This window comes from Peromyscus maniculatus, chromosome 19 (genome assembly GCF_049852395.1).
Source record: "Peromyscus maniculatus bairdii isolate BWxNUB_F1_BW_parent chromosome 19, HU_Pman_BW_mat_3.1, whole genome shotgun sequence".
In the NCBI taxonomy this organism is placed as follows: Eukaryota; Metazoa; Chordata; class Mammalia; order Rodentia; family Cricetidae; genus Peromyscus; species Peromyscus maniculatus.
The window spans coordinates 12,487,717-12,503,264 of record NC_134870.1 but is presented as its reverse complement, the minus strand read 5'-3'; the positions used below and the strand labels follow the sequence as shown (position 1 = coordinate 12,503,264).

Sequence of the window (15,548 nt, the reverse complement as noted above, 5' to 3'; positions counted from 1 at the left end):
ATATAACTTTTTGTTATTTCTGTTAATGAACAATAAGCTGGTGACTCAAACTACAATAGGAAAAAACTGTTCTAATATTAGAAAGAGGTTATCTGATGACCTTCCTAGAGTATTTAAAAGTATCAATTAGTAAGCAATAGAATTAATAAGAATTTATGAGGTTAGCTGGAAAATTCTCCATAATAAAATCAGCTTTTCCTGTTTTCCACTGATAAAAATTAACAATTAAAATAAAAAATAAGAGCCTTTTTAACATAAATATAACATGTTCAGCTTAAATTACAATGAATTTTAAAAGCATGGGACTTTTATGGAGAAAGTAATAAAAATGCACTCAATGATATAAATAGGTTGAAATACAGAACTGTGCTACATTCATAAATGGCAATATTCACCAGTACACTAATGTTCTAACCTCTCCAAATTATTCTAATTCAGGAAATGTATATGAAAACAAAAATGGGTTATTTTTTATTACTTTACAACAGAAAAAGTCTAGTAATAAAAGCATGATAATGCATGGAAAGTAGATCTTTTCTAAGCTATTTTTAGAATATGAATACATCAATTTATTCAGTTTTGGCAGAAATTTGTGAGTATAATTAAACATAAATTTCCTGAGCCTGTGACATTGAATTTCTACTTCTAAATGTCCATGCCTGAAAGCAAAAGAATGTAGCTTTATTTGGCCTATCAAAACATTGAAAACGTACCCAGTGTTTTTCAGAGTGAAGTTTAAATCTAACTTGGAATGTACAGTTAGTGGAATATGGTCTGTGAATTAAAATACCCAACTCACAGGCGCCAACACAGATAATTCTAAAAGTCAAATATTGCAGAGCATGTAGAATATGATACTACCTAAATAAAGACAAACACAAAAAGTAATTTAAAACAGCACATACACATGCAAACGAACAGTACAAGAGTCATTTGGAACTGTTCACAAATGACAAAAGAGCAATTTCCTCGGAGAATGAAAGAGGACATTAAGATTGAGGTTTTGATCAAACAAGATTTTAGATTTTAGAACATTTAAAAGGAAATTGAAAACGGGCCACAGTTGAACCTTTGAGAATTGGTTTAAAGAGTCCAGTAAAAATTTGTTTATATGAAATTTGGATGTGCTCAACCAAAGGGTAGATGTGGGTCATGCTGAATAATTCAGTTATTCTTAGAGATTCTGTGCTTGGTACATGAAAAGAGTGTAGATAAAACTCACCAGATAATGGATTAAATATTATGACAGAATTGGTAACAGATAGGTGGGATTTGTGGATTTTCTTTTAGAAGGAGATAGATTTGAATTCTAAGTAGGAAGGAAGGCTTGCTAAGGGAAGTGACCACCAGTTGGCCGCGAGGATCATGGCTGAGTCCTGACCAGGTGTGATGGTTGTAGAACTGCACAGGCTTGGTTTTTTAAATTATTTAAATTATTTTTATTTTGGGGACTATAGTTTAATTATGACATTTCTCCCTTCCTGTCCCCCTCTCTGAGCCCTCCCACTCTTATTTGCCCTCCTCTCCCTCTCCTTTCAATTCATAGCCTCTTTCTTTTACTAATTGTTATTGCATGCATGTATGAACATATGTTTATATTTCCAAATATAACCTGCTCAGTCCAAATAGCTCTGCCTGTATGCACGTATTCAGGGCTGACTATCTGGCACTGCATGCTTAAAAGCTTGTGTGTGCAAATAGAGGGTAAGGTGTGGGGTCTGTAAAGTGGATCCACCCTGGAGTCAATTGTCAGATCCTTACATTGTAGAAATGCATGTTATTTTGCTTTGCTCCAAATTATTTGTTTTTAAATATTGAGATCAAATCCACATAGCCTTCTCCAACTACTTTTGTTTATTTGTTTTATTTTGTGTGTGTGTGTGTGTTGTTGTTTAACTTGTGTGTTTGTTTGTTTGGGGGCAGGGTGTTTTTAGCATCCAAAATACGTGTACCTAAGTCACACATATGTACCTTTCTATCTGGTAGCTTTTAGTATTTGGTCAGGGATCTTGACTATCAGAAAGGAAAAAAGAAGAAAAGAAGAAAGAAGAAGGGAGGGAAGGAGGAGGGGAGAGGAAGGGAGAGGAGGGAAAAAGAACCCTATATCAACAAGGGATAGAATAGAAAAAGAAGGAAAGAAAGAAGAAGCAAACTTCCCTAAATCATATATTATTACATATCCTGAAATGATAAAAAGGAGATTAATAACATAACAGGCACCCATATTTCTAAATTGAGCTGGGAGGAGATATGGCGCCACTTTCTGATATTCTAGTAAAATTTAGTCATGCTTACAAGTAACACTGTTATGTAGAACAGGGATGACAAGGTGCCTTTTGGTGCCTATTTGATTTATTTGAGTTTTTATGATGGTCATTGACTATAAACTAGGGATGACTCTAGCACATTTAATATTTTGAAGGTATTTGTTGTGTGTTGAGATCCTAGTAACTAAAAACCCCACATATACAACATAAATTTGCATCACAACATATAGAACATTTCCTTAGTTTTTGTTGAACAGATCATATGATATGAGACTTAATCTCCTGTCTCTAACCACACAGTCCTTGGAACTGATGTGAGGTTTATAAACACAGACTTACAAAGACTTGAGACCCTTGTCTCCACTTAGCTGTGTGAGGCTGTTTAATATGCTCATTGTTCAGTTGGGAGTTCCTGTCAAAGATCTTCTTTCATGAATCAAAGTCTCAAATAGAGGGGATGGCTTTGAACTCTGGACATTCATTCCCTTTGTTCTTTGTATGTCAATTCAGTTTGCAGCACTACAATTTGAGTTCCTAGTTCTCTATGAGGATGAAGGAGATTTGGTCCCTAAGAAGCATGTGGTAATGATGGAAAATAACCGCATTGGTTGTCCCTTCTTGGAGCAGAGGTGCTAATGGCATCTAGTTAATAGAGGACAAGGATGCTGCTAAGCGGTCTGCAATGAGTGGGAGAGCACCGACAAGAGAGAATGGTCCAACCTAATAGAGATGCAGAGAACTGCTACCATAGATACTGCTGTTCATTGTGAACAAAGGAGTGTGAGCAGAGTTCAGCTGGACTCAGAGCCTGCTTCTCCTCCATCAGATACAAGATGCCAACTCTCCTTTCTCTGTCTCCATGCTCATCAGCTTAACTCTGTATGATCCAGACACAAGAAAAGTACAGCTTACTTCCAAAGGAAGGACAGTTTCGCTGTTGCTAAGAAACATGAGGTTGATGATTTGTAAAATGGACTTTGAAACCCAAAGAATATAGTCAACTACTTTTAAAGCAAAATGTTCCAGGAAACATAAGACTGGGTCCGTTCTACTATATGAAAAACAAGATGGAATTCTTTACTATCTCATCAGATGAGTGCAAAACCATTGTCAAAACAAACAACCAACAAGAAACACACACACACACACACACACACACACACACGCACACACACACACACATATACATATATATATATATATATATATATATATATATATATATATATGCATGTATATACGTATGTGTACAACCCCTAGGACTTAGAAAATGTAAAACTAACTTGGCTAAGAACACTCAGATAGTAAAGGGCTATATACCTAACTGAATCCCAAGTTCAATAGCAAAGAGCTACTCTTTCTTTGATAATGGAAAATTACATTTGACTGTGAAATTGATAGATGCCCTAAACATCTATCACTCCATTCAGAAAACTTAAAACAGACGGAAGATAATATATGTTCCATAGACAGCACACAGTTATCCCCAAAAATTTGAGTGAAACACACACAGGGAAAAAGCACCTGCAGTGCGCACATCTGCATGTGTTGTGCAAAGCTTAGCTTTATTTGTGTAATCAGGAAACAGACAGACTGAGAAACATTTCTAGAAGGCTCTGTAAGCTCCCTCCCTCCCTCCCTGTAAGATCCACGCTCCCCCCCCACCTTCATAACATTGCCTGTGTTAAAAACTGCTGCAGATCTCTTTCACCCTATTTTCAGTCTCTCCCTTCCTGTTTTCCTTCCTTATAACTTCTTGGCTACTGGAAGTTGACTAAATGTTTTTTTCATTTCAACCATTAATAACTCAGTGGAGCAGGGGACCAGGAAGTGAAGTAGAAGAATTCCACTGGTGGTGGCCCTAAATTACTACTGTCCTAGCTTGGTGTCTGTTGCTATGGTAAAACACTGGCTGAAACCAACCTGCAGGTTATGGTCTGTCATCAAGGAAAATCAGGAGAAGAACTCCAGCAGGAACCTGGAGGCAGGAGCAGAAACAGAGATCATGGCAGAAAGTTGCTCACTGTCTTGCTCCCATGGCTTGTTCAGCCTGCTTTCCAAGATGGCTCAGTACACCTTCCTGCCCAGGGCAGCACCACCCCTAGTGGCCTTGGCCCTTTCACATCAATCACTAATGAAGAAAATGCCCCCACTGACAGACATGTCCTCAGGCCAACCTGATGGAGGTCATCCTCATTTGAAGTTCCCTCTTCTCAGGTGAGTGTAGCTTGCGTTGAGTTGACAAATATGAACCAGCACAGTCTCTATCACAAAAAAAAAAAAAAAATGCTGTTTATCCATGTCCATCACAGCTAATCACCTTGTTGTGCCCAGATCGTGACCCCTAGAGAGACCACTGAAGACAAGCATGTCGGAATGCAAAAGCAAGGTTTAATTCAGAATATACAAGCCAAGGCAGGGACTTCGTCCAACAGATCTAACACAGTGGAGGCTGGAGCAAGTGCCCACCTCTTGCAAGCTCAGTTTTTAAAGGCAAAAACCACAAGGTTACATCATTTAGAGGTGCTAGTACGGGTACAATTCTGATTGGCTCGCTTCTAGGGGCTTTCTAGAAATCATGGCTTAATCTTACTTCTAAGGGGGTGGTTGCCCACCACCATTTCTCATTGGCTGCCCTCAGGTGGGGACATTTCTGTGGTCAGTTACCCTGGAAACAGGGAGAGGACATTCCATAGTTTGGCAGGCATTATCTCGTGACTACCTTGTGACTCGGTACTTGTACACTTCCTGGTTTCCGGAATCTGAACTGACTGGTTTTAGTAACTAATGGCCTGTACCTAAAAGGAGAAATCTTAGGCCTTAGTTTTAGGGTGAAAGCATTTTAGTCTTATTTCTAAGATGGCTCATTTTGATCTCATAACCTGTGTCCTGTGAAAGTCGGCAAAATTAGGATGACTTTTAAATCATGCCACATGACTAGGAGAAAAGCGTGTGGACTTGGGAAATCTAGAGACTCACAAGCTGGGCTTCCAAATCCAGAGGACTGTGGCTCTAAACTTGAAAACTAGAGGCTCACTGCTCTGCTTTCTCAAGACAAAGGCTCAGACCTCTGAAAACTAATACCCAGCCACTAGATCCAGCTCCCCAGCTTTGGGGTGTGGGGATTAAGTTCTCAGAGCTCCTATAGTGATGGAGACTTGGAGTCCTTGCAGTCTGGACTCCCACTTCTAGCTCTTCAGGACCCCTTGTTCCATGTGCCCTGAGCTCTCTATTGTCTCCTGCCTCAGAACTTCCGCCATGCCCTGCATGGCTTTCTCAGGTCTTTTCCCTCAGGTGCTCGCTGGAACTCTTCAGTCAGAGCTGTTGGCGTCAGGGCCCTTAGTGCATGGGAGTCTCAATCCCTGCCTCAGGGCCTCTGCTTCTCCTGACATAGGAGTTAAAAGCCCTGTGGAGAACCACAAAGGCTTCCTAGTGAGATCTGAGCTTGCTTTACCCAGCAGGGCTGGTTGACCATGTGTGGTTACAAGATGGTTGGAAGGGTCTACACTTAGCTGTGCTAGGGGGAGGTCTTTTGCTCCACCCCTTGGCATTCCTATAAAAAGCCCTTTAGAAGATACAGGATTGGCCTGTGGATATGGATCCAGGCCCTCCTGAGGGTATCCTGTGTTTCTGTTTCTCTCCCCTTTATCTTTCTATCTAAATATTTCTCACTCCTCTCTCCTCAAGAGTACCCTGGGGGAAAAGCTGGAGCTGGCTCCCACAGAGAAACTGGTAGGCCCCCCACAAAGCCCCGGGTGTTTGATTGTCATACAAGCAGCTCAATGCAAGCACCCATGATGAAGCCCATAAGTGGACAAAGGACAGTTCAATAGAAGCCTTTGTTGAAGCACCAGAGGAGAGTGAGAAGTCTTCCAGGCTCACTGTAGGGGAACGGAAATCAGCCTGCCTACATGCAAAGGGGTGTGTCACACCTCTGTTTGGATTGCGTTTCTAGGACTCCATCATGGTTCCAGGTTTCCCAAGCACACTTAGCACACCAGGGCCGTCCACAAGCTTCACATAAGCACAGCCTCCTTTTCTGTAGATCAAAAGCTTTGGGTTGAGTCCATTGAGAGAGTCCCCTACCTTTGGTGAAAACCACTTTAACAAAAAAACTGCATTTTTTAACTTGTTGCTTTTCGGTTAGCATACATGCAATGGGTGTCATTTCACGCATGTTTTTTGTCCGCCCCCCCCTGCTCTCTTCTCCCTATTCTCTTGCCCACCTCCGACCCTTCTAGCCACAGTACTCTCCTGCCTGCCTTCACATCACATTCTCTGTTATGCTCTTTCACTTCCTGAACCTCTTTTCCTCTCTCACTGTGTGGTCTCCGTTCTAGTTTCCTGACTGGTAAACACAGTGATGTCATATATACAATCAAAAGCTATAATAAGATGGAGCTCAGTAGACAGAACCTGGCAGATATGAAAAGTCCTGGATTGGATTCCCAGCATAGCACAAGCTGGGAGTGGTGGTACAGGCTTTTGATTTGGCCACTCAAGAGGAAGATGAAGGAAGATCAGAAGTTCTAGTTCACCCTTCACTAAATAGACTTTAGGGCTAGCCTGGGCTATAAGACATCCTGCCTCAACTGACTTGCAACCAACCAACCAATTAATAAGTAAATAAAAAGCTTTTTAAAAAAGGATCTTTATATGTTATATGAGAGAGAATGTGTGACATTTGATTGCCTAAACATGAGCAAAACAAGGACAAAACCAATAGATATGTCAAAGTGCATGGAGAAAAATCATGAGGCTTCAACCCTATGCAAAGAATTACAGGTTGAGGGTGGGAGAAATGGTCCTCTCCAGGGAAGAGCACACCAACTGGTTACCCAATACCAAAAGGTCAGCTCTAAAAACATACCTACAAGCAACATTATACAGACTGAGCAGGTTATATTTAGGGAATGTATGTGTATATAACAAGAATTAATGCAAAAAGAGGCCATGGGTTTGAAAAAGAGCAAAGAGAGGTCTATGGGAGGGTTTGGAGGGACAAAAGGGAAAGGAGAAATGTAATTGTATTATAATCTCAAAAATAAAATCAGAAAGAACTGCAAAAAAAAGTAAGCACTAAAGAATCTAAAGCTGCTAACCAACCAATGAGCCTGTGACCTGAACAGGACCGCTTCTCCAAAGAAGAAACACCAGGAGATGAAGAGTCCTAAAGTTGTTAGCCATGGCGAAAATACAAAGGCAACTGCTTCATCTCACCTGTGTGAGAATGGCCTTTAAAAGGAAGTACAAACGGGAGCAGCCCCCGTGGAAACCAGTATGAAGATCTCTCACGGAGCTGACCCTAGAGCTGCCTTATGACCCGTGCACCACACTCCCATGCTTGCACCAAAAGGACTCCAAATTCCACCCGAGACACCTGGGTCACCGTGTTTATTGATGCTCCGTTGACAACAGCAAAGAAACGGAAACAGCCCATATGTCTGTCACCAAGTTGCGGGACAATGAAAATGTGATGTATCTATAAAGTGTAATGTAATCAGCCGCGATTAAAGATGAGTTTGCAAGATGATGGATAAATCTGAAATGACATATTAAGTGAGGTGAAAACTGCTTTTATTGGGTCCAGAGAAGCTGTAGTCACCTGGAGTGCACTGAAGGGTGACAGATCTGATGTTTGCTGGAGCTGGTGAAGGCTGGAGCAGTCACTGTGACTAGAGCAAGGTCTCTTGTGTGGTGATATACAGTGTACCCCAATAAAACATACCTGGGGATCCGAGGACAGAACCAGCCACTAGATTAGACATAGAAGCCAGACAGGGGTGGCACACACCCTTAATCCTATCACTCAGAGACCGGCCTGGATCTCTGTGTGTTCAAGGCCACACTGAGCTACAAGAGAGAAACAGAACCAGGCAGTGGTGGCACACACCTTTAATCCCAGTACTGGGAAGCACACACGCCTTTAATCCTAGGAAGCAACGGGTGTGTGGAGAAAAGTATATAAGGTTTGAGGAAACAGGAACTAAGGCAGTTCAGCTGAGACCCATTTGGGTGAGGTCTCAGAGGATTTCAGTCAGAGGATTGGTGGAGTTGACAAGGTGAGGTTGGCCGTGGCTTGCTCTGCTTCTCTGATCTTTCAGCTTTCACCCCAATATCTGGGACTGTTTTTTCTTTTTTTCTTTTTTATTAGAAGACCTTTTAAGGTTCGTGTTACACTCCTGCAGCAGATGATGTGGCTTCACTAGCTGTATTCACTACAGTGGTTCTTGCAACCAGGCTTCCTCAGCGCGATCACTGGTTGCCACGGAAGGGTAGTTTGGCTGGCAGCTCTACTACACTCAGGGCAAAGCAGCCCTGGGAATGGAACTGTTTCCTGTCAATCAACTGGCGGACTGCGCTTTACAGCTTTGTGCAGCAGAAACATCAGAAGTGCTTACAATAAATATTTGAACATGGGATTAACATTTTAGCAGCGTTTAGTGGTGCTTGTTTCTAGCAGAGTATTTTAAGAAGGGCTGCCAGCTCGTCCTAATTAAATTGCTGTCGTGATATATCTTAACTGTAAGAGACATTTCTGTTATTCCTGCAAGAAAGAAAACTTATTTTCCTGACTCATAAATATGCAACCTCATAGCCACCTATTTTCTTAAACAATAAAAATTTACACTAAATAATAATTATAACTTTTTGAAACCATTTTTTTTTGTTCTCAGTTTATAGTACATGCTTATTTCAAAGACAAATACCTGTGTGTTATATTTACTGTAATTCAAAAAAATCAGATTTTTAAAGAGAATACATCAAAGTCTCTGATAAAGGTTTTCTAAGGAAAAGTAATTGAGTATACATATATACACAAAAGTATGTTGAAAGCATGGTGGAACACTGCTGTAATGAAATGGACAGAGTAAGGTAGGTAACAAAATCAAGGTCATCCTGGGCTAATAAAAAGCAAGTTTGAGGACAGCCTAAAACATTAAACAAAACCAAACAAACAAAAAAGGAAGAACTTCTCAGTTTAGACAACTGTTGAACAAGCACAACATCGTTTGTCTTCAGCACCTCACAGCTGGGGTTAAATGTCCCAGATGACCAGTCAGTGACACAGGAAGACCCTGAGGAATTTAGGATGAGCCATCAGGAAACTTTCTGAGCCTGTGGCTCACCTTGTGTGGGGAAGGGATAAATAGACACTTGGACAGAGCCTCCGGGTTATGAGAGATGGCGCTGGGGACCCCTGGCTTACTGTATTTTGTGGTTTTATCTAAGGAGGCACAGAGCAGCTGGCTTCCCCACATGGCATTCTTTGAGATTGCTAAGTAACTGCTAACAAAATATCTTATCTAGTGACTTCTCACAGAGTGGGGGTTTTGATAAACACTTAACCTAGGAATGATGAAAACAGGGTGCTTACCTCATACACTTCTGGATTTTCATTAACAGAATATTTTAAAATGTATCATGCCTGATGTGTCATTTGCCTTTCATTTTGGCACCTGCAAATGCAATTGATTTGTATGAGTGACATGTTAACTAAACCGCAGGCTTTCAATCAGAGTAAATCAATTTAATGTGTATGAAAATTACTCTTCCTTGTCTATTTTCCAAATTCAGCATCACTAACTTAATTGAAATCTATGCTATGCCAATGCATATGTGTATAAAAATGCATGTATTTGTGTGTGAGCACAAATGCATGGTTTTGTGTGTGTGTATGCATGCAAATGCATGTGCTTCTATGTATGCAAAGCATGTGTTTGTGTGTATGCTCTTGTTCATGTGTGCTCGCATGTGTGTGTAGCACAAATCTTAAAAGAGTCTTATCAATAAAATCAAACCTGAGGCCAGTTATTTGGGTGAACACTGGAAGATCAGAGAGACAGAACAAGCCACAGCTAACCTCACCTGGCCAACTTCTCAGCTGATCTTGTTTCCTCAGACTGGAATCCTCTACGTCCTCATATCTGAATGGCTCTCAGCTGAACTGTGCTGCTCAAAACCTAAAAGCTTAACCAGCCAAATGCTTAACCAGCCAAATGCTTCTAGTTTCTGGTCCTCATGCCTTGTATACCTTTCTGCTTTCTACCATCTCCCTGGGATTAAAGGCTTGCTTTCTGGGTTTAAAGCGATGCTTGGCTGTATCCTTGAACAGATGGATTTCTGCCTCTGGAATGTTGGATTAAAGGTGTGTGCTACCACTGCCTATCCTAAGTATCTAGTGGCTTTTCTGTTTTCTGACCCCAGAAAAGTTTATTAGGGTATGCAATATTTTGGGGAACACAATACCACCACATGTATGTGTATGTGTGTGTATGTGCATGAATTCTAACTGCCTAGTTCCTATTATCATTATTTTAAAGATGTGTGTTGTGGATATCACTCTATATAAATAAAACACTGGTCAGTGACCAGGCAGGAAGTATAGGCGGGACAAAGAGAGAGGAGAATTGAGGGAACAGGAAGAAGGAGGGGGAGACACTGCAAGCTACCGCCAGGACAAGCAGCATGTAAAGACGCCGGTAAGCCACAAGTGACATGGCAAGGTATAGATTTATAGAAATGGGTTAATTTAAGATATAAGAACAGTTAGCAAGAAGCCTGCCACGGTCATACAGTTTATAAGTAATATAAGCATCTGAGTGATTATTTTATATGTGGATTGTGGGACTGCGGGGCTTGGTGGAACCTGGAGAGAAGCCCTCCAGCAACAGATGTGACACCAGCACTTGTATTAGCTGGGAATAACTGTTTTATGTTTTCAACAGTTATACTTCTTATATTAAGGGGGAGGGGTTGACCCAAACTTTCTTTTTCCTGAAATCTGTATCTAAAAGCAGAAGCTCTTTCTATATATTTGAATAACAAGTTTCTCATTTTGTGTTTCATCAATATATTTTTACACACTTTATTAAACCATTTCCATGTTAAAAAATCATTTTACATATATCCTGAGGTCTTTGAAAAGACTTTTTTTCTTTAGTTACATTCAGTTCAGCAAATTAACTAAAGCTTACATTACCAGCATTTTCAGAATCCTTGGAAAATCATGAGATAGGATAAAAGTGTTTTACAAATACATATTCATGATTTAATGATATGACATGATATCTCAAATAATTTCCTCATGTATTACAAATAATTGACATTGCTTCTCTATTTAACAACAACAACAACAAAATACCATTTTGGAAAACCATCTCTAGCCAGGATTTAAATTGATATGCTATTAACTAATTTGTTGTTGGACACAAAGCTTACTCTGCCTGGGTACATAGGAAGGAACAGATTCTTTTCCAGGGAAATTATCCCCAAAGTATGACTCTATGAACTTCCTTTTTACCTTTTTGTACTTGTTAACATGGTTCCAAGCAGCCCTTGACAGACAGCTGAAGTCACGGCTGTTGTTGCACAAGTCAAACAGAGGGTGGCACTCTCCTCCGTTGAACTCTCCAGGTTTAAGACCAGGCGGGTGTGTGAACTGGAGTGGATAGGCGCAGCATTATAGGAAGGGCTGGGTGTTTTTGTTTTGTTGTTGTTTTGTTTTTGTTTTCTTTCAGGGATTCATTTGAGCTATAGGAACAAGAGGGTGGCATTTATCTTCTCCGCTGGTCAGTAGCAGGGGTTAGGGGTCCTTTAAAAGGTCTTTCCTAACTCACACACGCTATTCTTGCTCTAGCTTACTGTATTTCTCAGAAAGGATGGCTTTCGAGTTACTTCTGCTATATTCTCCCTTTCTGTCACCAAATCACACAAATCACATCGGTCTTTAAAGGTGTGGATGCATTTGGTTACGACGATGGACTGTTAGTTCCAGAGCTCTGTCTGTGATCTCATTTTATACACACAAAGCAAATGATTTCATTTTCTTCTCTCTCTGTACTTACCTTGCTATTTGACTTTTATGTTAAGAGAACATTGGTCTCATAAGCTTCTGAGAGGCACTTCAATAATTCTTCTTCCTGGATCCCTTAATTGTGATCATTATCATGTTTGGCCAAACTGATGAGCTTCCTTCCCTGGCAGATTCAACCTTAGGCCAGCCTCTTCTGCTGCTGCTGCTGCCTGTAGATCAGCACTGTGCTGTTCCCAGTCAGAACTTACTCCTGCTGCCATTCTGTGAAGAAGGAAGGCTTGCACCTTCCCTCTTTGGGATGGGAAGTCAACCGTGACTCCATTGGCTATCTCTGGTAGAGAATTCATTTTTTTAATCTCAATTTTCTTTATTCTTCATTTCCTTCAGGTTTTAGCAGTTTATTTAAGGTTTGTTTTCATATTGATTTGTTTTGCCTTAGCCTATTTTGGATTCCTTACCTCTTCAAACCAGGTAAACTAGGTTTAGATCTACTAATAAATATTTTGGACTTTTTTTTTTCTTTGAATATTCCTTTAGGCTCTTTCATTGTCCCTTCTCTCTCTGGGACTGCAGTGGTACAACCCTTGGATGGTCTGCCATTGTCTTAGGCTTTTTTTTTTTTCCATCCTGATATTGTGGGTTCCTTTAAACTTGATGGCACTGATTCTATTTTTGGTCACCTAATTTACGATATCACCCTGTACATCCCCTTTGGCTCCCAAGGCTGTGGTTTCCACACAGAACACACTGTAGAAGACAGGTAGATTTTGTAATAGGCACAAGATAGAGTAATGCAGGCACACTCCAGGGGAAGGAATGGGTAACGGCTGAAGAGATCAGTGTGTGCACCTCTTTTTAAACAGGCTTCATGCCTTTTCTAAAGTCTGGAGGAAACAGCTTCTCCCAAAGGAGCTTTCCTGTCCAGGTGGGTTGGGAGACTCAGTTGAGCTAACGTTTAAGGGAGGGGACAATGATATGTATACTGTTTTTTTTTATCAGAGTGTCTCTGGCTAGATATTCTTAAGATCAGATACGAGTGTTATGTCTCTACCCAGGACTAGAGATCCCACTTACATTTAATTACTGAAGATGAGAGAGGGTTGTATTCCTCTCATAGTGTAGTGACCTTCAGCTGTCAGTGTGACACAAACCTAGAGCTGACCCGGAAGAGGGAACTTCACCTGAAAGAATTTCTTCAATCTGACTGGCCTGTGAGCATGTCTGTGAGCAATAGATGTCTTGATTGCTGATTGCTGTGTAAAGGCCTAGCCCACGATGTGCAGCACATTTCCTAGGTAAGTAGACTAGACGTGGGCTGTATGAGAAAGTTAGCCGGGGAGGAGCCTGATAGCAAGCTAGCAAGCAGTGTTCCTCCATAGTCTCTGCTTCAGGTTCCTGCCTTGGCTTCCCCGGATAATGGACTCTAACCTGTAAGCCAAATAAACCCTTTTCTTCCCAACTTGTTATTGGTGAGTGTTTTAAGCAGAAAGCAAACTATAACAGTCCCAGTGACCCCTAAGCTGGCTTATATCTAATTAGCTAACTAACAACTCTATTCTTTCTATTTTTGAACCCATACAGCTGTTGTTTAAAAGGTACTATTATTTCTAGTCCCCTAATATTCATGTTTTGTAACTTTCTATTTTGTTCCTTTTTTTCTTTTGTTCAATATAACTTGTAATTGTTTGTTGAAGCCTTTTTATGATGATCATTCTGCTCTCACTGTCCTCTGACTCATTATCCATTTTGTCTGAGTTTTAGCATCAGTTAATTGTAATTCAATATGTGGTTCTTGGGATTGGCTGACTTTAATTATTTTTTGGACACTTGTCTACTCTGTTTGGAGGCTTTAGGGCCCTTTTTGAATATTTTATTTTGCTTGGGGTTAGTGTGTGGCTTCTGGCTCAATCTCTCAGGCTATGTGGCCCTAGACAGGTTTAATCTCAGGACTTTAGAAGTGTTCTTTGTCTCTGTCTGGTTTATCTGTCATAGCAAGGGCTCCACATTCACTGCTGGTGACTCCTGATGAATGGGAGGAGTTTGAACACACAGGAGCTACCCAGTGTGTTTCTGGCTGGGCATACTTCTTTGGTTGGAACCATTTAAGAAAGAGTCTCCTTTGCCTCCCCTGACTCCATCCTAGCCCTGTTTTCTGTTCTGGAGGCAGAGATTCTCAGCTCACCCAGGAAGGATTAAGTTTTTCAGGTTTCCTGTCTGCTGGGGTGACTCCCCAGCCTATGAGAGGTGGCCAAAGCCTTGTATGCATCCTCTGTTGCTTATGTCTGAACTTCCTGGCCTGGGCTGTCAATGGGGTTGATAGGGTTGGAGCCTGGGTCCTTGCTAGGCTTGGCCATCCATCCTCACAGGGCAGTTAAACAGATGAGGTTATTGAAAAGTAAAGAAAGAGATTTATTCAACGTGCCTCCATTGGAAAAAGGAACAAAGAGGCCTCCTTCCCACACAAGTCTATTTTCAGGGTCCTGACACATGGTTTCACTTTAGATAGAAAGCAGGAGGCATGAAAAACTAAACAGTCCTGGTAGGATGAAGTCTCCCCCATCACTGGTCAGTTATTGGCTAGAATGCAGCAAATCCCCTAGAAGGGGATTTGGTAAGTTGTCAGAAAAGTAGTGTCTTTCTCTGAAATAAATTCTTTCTCTGGATGGCACCAGAGCTTTGGCCTTTTCCTCCTCTCAGTATAAAAACTTCTTGGGGATATTCCAGTTTCTTGAGGTCCACTTCTCAATCATCTAACAGCCAAGGATAGAGGCACAAGTGCCGCTTTAGAATATCCTTGCTCCTGGCAGGTCAAAAAAAGGCCACCCTTTGTATCACTATGGGGAAAACAGTCTCAGGTGAGACCATGGCATGTCTGCTTATCTTCACCAAGTATTCATATCCACAATTCTTGAGAGTTTCATTGGGCTTGCTTGGTGTCTTTGTAGTTTGATTTGAGGAGGGTTCCCTTTGGGGCTACCGCTTGAGAGTCAGACAATGCTGCAAGTCTGTTGAGTTATTTCTTCATCTACTGAGGCTGCTCTAAAAGAGTACTAGGGACTGGGTGACATCAACAACACACCTTCATTTCCCTCAAGTCTGGAGGCTGAAAGTTTGAGTTCAGGCAACCAGGGGGATTCTAGTGATGGTCCTTGTGGTGGGTTGAAAGAAAATGGCCCCCAAAGAGAGTAGCATTACTATTAGATGTGGTTTTGTTGGAGTAGGTGTGGTCTCGTTGAAGGAAGTGTGTCATCACAGAAGCAGACTTTGAGGTCTCATATATGCTCAAGCCATGCCCAGTGTCTTAGACCACTTTCTGTTATCTGTACAAGATGTAGAACTCTCAGCTACCTCTCTAGCACCATGTCTGCCTGAACACTACCATGTCCCACCATGATAATGGACTGAACCTCTGAACTATAAGCTGCCCAATTAAATGTTTTTCTTTATAAGAATTACTGTGGTTA

General features: G+C 41.1%; 1 long non-coding RNA gene across 1 annotated transcript in view; it reads right to left on the bottom strand.

Annotated features, from left to right (window-relative positions):
• The window catches only part of LOC143269474 (uncharacterized), a 51,514-nt gene extending 41,783 nt beyond the window's left edge, over positions 1-9,731 (bottom strand). The window contains exon 1 of the long non-coding RNA XR_013045895.1: positions 9,646-9,731. This is a non-coding gene — a long non-coding RNA (uncharacterized LOC143269474). The remainder of the gene's footprint in view (positions 1-9,645) is intronic.
• Between the last annotated feature and the right edge of the window lie 5,817 nt (positions 9,732-15,548).